The sequence below is a fragment of the Hippichthys cyanospilos genome, unplaced genomic scaffold (assembly GCF_059441005.1).
Source record: "Hippichthys cyanospilos isolate Australia breed blue-spotted pipefish unplaced genomic scaffold, RoL_Hcya_1.0 HiC_scaffold_115, whole genome shotgun sequence".
NCBI lineage: Eukaryota > Metazoa > Chordata > Actinopteri > Syngnathiformes > Syngnathidae > Hippichthys > Hippichthys cyanospilos.
The window spans coordinates 25,899-32,500 of NW_028283471.1; positions in this window are offsets into that span (position 1 = coordinate 25,899).

The following is a 6,602-nucleotide window of genomic DNA, read 5'->3' on the forward strand; positions in this document are numbered from 1 at the left end:
TCATTCTGGCCCTCTGAGACAAACTATCACTATAATGCGGCCCAAAATAAAAACGTGTTTGGGTGTTGGGATTAGGCTTGGGGGGGCGTGGAACCTGTTGCGTCAAAAATAAAACCCACACTTGTACATATAAACACAGGCCCGCGGAGCACTCGCAAGGAGAGAGGGAAAATTCGGCGGGGTGGGGGGGGGTTGCGGTTAAGGTTAAGATTAGGCCTGGGGGGGCGCGGAACCTGTTGCGTCGAAAAAGAAATCCACACTTGCACACATAAACACAGGCCCGCTGAGCACTCCCGAGGAAAGGGAAAATTCGGCGGGGTGGGGGGTGGGGGGGTTGGGATTAGGATTAGGTTTAAGATTAGGCCTGGGGGGGCGCGGAACCTGTTGCGTCATAAAAATAAAAACACACTTGCACACATAATCACAGGCCCGCGGAGCACTCACAAGGGGAGAGAAAGTTGACAGGGTGGGGGTGGGAGGGGGGGTTAGGGTATAGGGTTAGGGTTAGGAAAAGGGGGCTGACCCCTTCCCCCCAGGGAATAGGGGAATCAGTTCCTTCTCCCCTGGTGGAAGGTTGGTTTATATGTTGGTCCATCCTTGAACCCGTGGCCCTCCCCGCACCAACGTCCCATTTCTTTGGGCGTGTCCATCCATATGCCATTATACTTATTTATATTACTTTATCCAATTAGTCAATAGGTGTTTATTATATATATAGATAGTATTTCACATATATTCTAGCTATTCCGTTTATTATGTAGCAATGAATCTATATACATATAGTTATTGTTTATGTTAAAAGGAGATGCCTTTGTTAGATAAATGATTGCACCTTTGATATCTATTATTTTTTATGTATAAGAAAAAAACAAATAAAATGTTTATAAAAAACTAAAATATTAAATTATAAAAAATTTAACAAATCAATAATTGACTCTTAACCCTAACCCTAACCATAACCCTAACTCAAAATCTTCAATGAAAAAATGTGTGCCCTGAACAACGTTTCAGCTCTAAACCGAACCTGAGAGGTTCGCGGCACACACAAAAAAACTTTCTTTTCTTTGTCTTTTTATTTGACCTACCACTTAGGCTCCTCAATGTCAACTAAACTTGGCTGAGCAAGCAGCTGCTTTTATAGGGACCTCTCCCGATGGCTCCGCCCCTCAATTCCATTAAATGCCTGCTGCGTTTGTAGGATAGAGTATACCTCTGACAAGATCAAATGAAATGAGTACACTATATTATGTGAATAATGTAATTTAAGTTTATATATATATATATATATATATACATTTGTAAATGGAAGTATATGTCTGTGGATTTGTAAATAATATATAAGAAAATTTTACGTTATACTTATTTTTTCATTTATAATACTATTTAAGTCTTTAATTTTTATTTAATGGTTATTTTGTTAACGTTTCTATACCATTTGTTATACTTTGTGTCTTATATTTCCTTCTCATAATTAAGTAAAGGTTAAACTTTAATATTGATAGTTATGTTTTAAGCAAGACTGGGGTTATGTTTAAACTGAGTAATTGGTTAGGTCTTAGACTAATTCAAAATAATATTTCTTTTTTGGTTAACAATTTAGGGTTAGAAGTTGGTAATAGGTTAGGGTTAGAAATTGGTAATAGGTTAGGGTTAGGGTTAGAAGTTGGGAATGGATTAGGGTTAGGGTTAGATATTGGGAATAGATAAGGGTTAGAATTAGAAATCGGGAAAAGGATAAGGTTAGAAATTGGCAATAAATTAGGGTTAGAGATTGAATAGTGTAGGGTTAGGGTTAGACATTGGGAATAGATTAGGGATACAAATTGGGAATAGATTATGGTTAGGGTTAAAAATTGGTAAAAAGGTTAGGGTTAAGATTAGATATTAGGAATAGTAAAGGGTTGAGGTTAGAGATTTGGAACAGTGTTAAGGTTAGAAGTTTGGAACAGATCATGGCTGGGGTTAGAAATTGGGAACAGACTATGTTTAAATATAGAAATTGGGAATAGATTAGGGTCAGGGTTAGAAATTAGGAATAGATAAGGGTTGGGATTAGAATTTGGGAATAGTTAAGGTTAGAAATTATGAATAGATTGGTGTTTAGGCAATAGTTTGGTTAGATTTTAAGTAGATATGTGGGCCTCCACTACGGTGAAGTTTAAGGCAGAATTTTGATATATAATTTCAATTAAGAGATAATGTTTTAATGATTTTTATGGTACTTCAGTTAGGGTATCGTTATCGGTTTCCTGAGTTCAGGCCATTTGGGACGTTCATACCCAACAACCAGATCCACTTACGTTCCATTGCCTTTCTTTTTAAGTCTGTCCAATTTGTGTTTCTTTGTAATCCTGACATCCGTATGGATTCCACACCATGGAGTAAAAAAATGACGGACTATTGGTCTATTTCTTTTATGTTTTTTATGTTGTACCTGTGTTGCATCGAGCGTTGCATCTGGGAATTCTTTGTTTCGCCTACATATTTTACACCAAATTTTCTGCAAAATATGAGGTAAATACAATTAATAGATCTTGGGTTGAAACCCTGTTCTATTTTGTGAATTGTTGAATCATAAACCCTACAGACAAATTTGAGGCTAGTAAGATATTTGCTTAGTTTTGGAAATTTCTGAGCCTGTAAGGATGGCAATCTTGCCCTCACAAGTAAATATTTCAAGTTTTTGTTCCGTCTAAAGGCTGAAATTACTGATATTTGAGGCATCCATGTAACTGAACCAAGAACACTTTGGAAATTTTGTTTCAGTTTTCTCTGCAATAAATTTCCCATCAACGAATATGTAGTTATAAGTGGGATCATCCTTGACATTCTTCCATTGCCCTTCTCTTGGAATATTTTTAAACAGCGTCGTAAAAATGATCTTGAATATCCTCGGTTCCGGAGAGCTTTGAACAGTATTTTGACTGCTGTGAGAAAGTCATCTTGCTTTGTACAGATCTTATAGAAGCGTAGGATTTGTGATTTGACTATTCCTCTTAATGTATGAGGCGGATGAAAACTTAACTAATGTACTAATGCATGAGTATCAGTATTTTTGAAATACACTTGTATGCCCAATTTTAGGTCTTGAGTATAAATATTTCCCTTATATATCTTATCTTAAAAGTTGATACTTTGGTGATTAATTTCTGATTTTAAATGAATTGAAGGATCATGTGAATTTAAAATATCTATGAATTCTCTTAAATTGTTGTTCTGTTCATGTCAAAATACCAAATATATCATCAAGGTATCTCAAATAGCATGCCGGTTTCAATACGCATTTTTCCAAAACTTCTTCCCAATTGGCCATAAATATGTTAGCGTAAGCAGGGGCAAATTTCTTGCCCATTGCTGTCCCCTTAATTGGTAAGAAATAATTACCATTAAAACCAAAATCATTTCGGGTCAAATTTGAATCTAATAGATCAAGTAGCTCACCATCTGGACGATTGGGGTCCAGAAACTTTTGAAATATCTTTTTAACACATTCGATCCCTGCTGGAACAGGAATATTTGTGTACAAAGAATCTACATCCATTGAGAAGAAAAAATATTCAGCTGAGATTCTGAGAGATTTCACTATCTTAATAAAATGATAGTGATATGTATGATGGGTGTTTGATTGATAGTGGTGTTAGAAAATAATCCAAATACTCTGCTGTTGCGTAGGTATCGCTTCCACGATCCAATACAATTGGTCTTCCCGGGGGAAGTTCAAAAGGGATTGTCCACTTCTTTGGATCCTTATGTATCTTTGGCAAGATGTAAAAACAACGTTCCCTTGGTTCCCTGCCCCCTGTCAAATATTGTTTTTGTTTGGCATTTATAAACTACTGGTCTTTTAATCTGTTCAGAATTTCTGCCACTTTAGGAATTGTTTCCCTAAATATAGGTTTTGTAAGTATTTTATAATAATTTTCATCATTTAACTGCTTTTCAGCCTCCATTATATATACCTCCCTACTTAATATGACTATTGAAGATCCCTTGTCTGCTGGATTGATGACCACCTGCTTAGCTTTCATCAAATATCGCAGAGCTTTCACCTCCTCTTGCTCTAAGTTAGGTTTTTCAGGCAATGGAATTGAATATTTTTTAAAAGGTTTTTTGTCCTGCTCTAACAATTGTCGCATTTCTTTTGGTATTTTGTCCGTTGGGGGAGTCCAAGTTGAAGGTCCCACACATGGACATGGTCTATTCCTTCCAGCATCTTTGAAATGTGCCACCAGTTTGTTTTCGATGGTACGCTTGCAGATCTAGTTGAAATTGCGGTTTTTGGTTCTTCCCTGTACTTAAGGATGGTATAAAAGACAACCCCTTACGCAGCACATTCAGTTGTGGTGTAGTCAGGGAGAATCCCTTAGCCAACACCACCACCTCTTGAGCAATTAAGGAGTGTGACCCCTCAACCCCTCTCGTACCCCGACTTAAAGGGTGGTCCAGTTTAAAAATTCAACCCAGTGAGCTAGCATCGCCTCTGCAGTCTCTTTCGTCCAATGCACATCATCCACCACCTGAAACCGGTCTTTTGGTAAAACGGGTATGAAGCCCATGTTCCTCTCGATGTAGTCATTCATGTCCTTAAGATTCTCTCGTTCTTCCAGAGGAAGTCCCTCTGAAAAATTAACAAGAGGGAGCCAAATTTCAGCATAAGGGAATTTCTTCTTTGCCGTTCGGACTGCTGCTTGAAGGTTCTTGGCCGTGGTTTCCTTAAATTTATTGGGTCTGCTGTTAATTCCAAAAGCTAACACCCCCTTTTCCACCACTAGATTTTCCGGTGGTTCTGTTTTCTCCAGCAGTCTGTCCCCATGCCGGAAATGACTTCCGGGGAAGGATTCAATTTGTAGATATCTGTTGACAAATGATGGAATCTGGCTAAATTGGAGTTCCCAATTATCAGCCATTTTTTCTGAACTTTCAAGTCCCAATCTGTGAGTTTTCCCTGTGTGCTTGAGTGGTAATTTACTCTGCACTCTTGTGAGTCCTCCATCCTGCTGTTGTCTCATGAACCCAAGGAAAAATTAGGTACCATCTCCCGTGAGACATGAGCAGTAACCTCCTGTTCTAGGTTCTGCTCAAAGGATATAAGTTCCTTCACCTCCTCTTGTGGGTGTGATGTTTCTGTCACCTCCAAGATTCGGCCCAGCTGCTGAACTGTTGGTAGCCGAAGATCAGTGTCCAATTCAATATCCCCTGGTTCCACCAATTGGTATTTCCTCAGCAGTTCATCAGTATCATTCTTCCATTCCAATCCCCGGTCAATTCCCGAGGATCCTAGCTCCCTTATGTAGTTCTCCAGTGGTGGGATTTGCTCCTTCACCAATCTCTCTCTTGGTTTTCGCTTTTCCCTTCCTTCCTTTAGAGTCTCCCTATGAACCTCCTCTCTTTTTTGGAAGATCACCTCTTGGACTGGGGTGTCTGGTCTGGGTCCTGGTCGTGCTTCAGCAATCGGAGCAGAGTAGCGTGGGTTATGACCCCTCCTACCCCACTGTCCATCGACCAACGCCTCCACCTCCTCTATTACCTGTTGCGGGGCAGCTTCTTCTTGGCCCATTTAACCGCCACTTCAAAAGCTGTTCCCCACACGAGTGAGTAAGTCCATCAATTCCTCCAGGAGATCTCTCAGAAAATCTTGGTAATGTTCCTCCAGTATTAGGCAAGTAGTGTATCCCCAATGCCTAGCATTTCCATCAATTAAATCCCAAGAGCGCTGGGTAGGAAATGCTGGTTTGATTATGGTCGCCAACATCTCCACCAAATTTCCAATCATTTTCGGTTGTGGATTACTGTTAACTGGGTCCACATTTTGCAGGTGGTGAACCACCTTGAGAATTGAGAACAATTTGCGTACCAGCTTTTCAAATTCTGGTTCTGCTGCTTGTCGCAAAATGTTTGATCCCCCTCTGGCTGGGGAAGGCCTGCGTTGGACGGTTGTTTTTCCCAGGTTGCCACGCGCTGCATCCGCATATGTGCGATGTTGGGGACCTGTGGGCGGAGGCACTGGCCGGTTAGGAAAAGGGGGCTGAGCCCTTCCCACCAGGGAATAGGGGAACCAGTCCCCTCTCCCCTGGTGGAAGGTTGGTGCACGGTCCATCCTTGAACCCGTGGCCCTCCCCGCACCACCGTCCCAATTTCTTTGGGCGTGTCCTATGGACCACTGTCCATTAATTTTCCATTTTATTTATTTATATTAATCTGTCCAATTAGTCAATGGGTTTTATTATATATGTAGAATATATTATGAATTATATGAATTTATATATGTATAGTTATTATATATGTTAAAAGGAGGCGCCTTTGTTATATAATTAATAATTTCACCTTTTAATCTTTAATTATAATCTTATATATAAGAGAAAATTCTCCCAAAAATTATATTTAAAACTAAAAATTAAAAAATGAACAAATAAAGAATTGATTCTTAATGTGATTAACTAAACTTTACAACTCAAAATCTTCAAATTCCTCAAAAAAAATGTGTGCCCTGAACAACGTTTCGGCTCTAAACCGAGCCTTCCTCAGGTTCGCGGCACACACAAAAATAACCTTCTTTTCTTTGTCTTTTTATTTGACCTACCACTCAGGCTTCTCAACGTCAA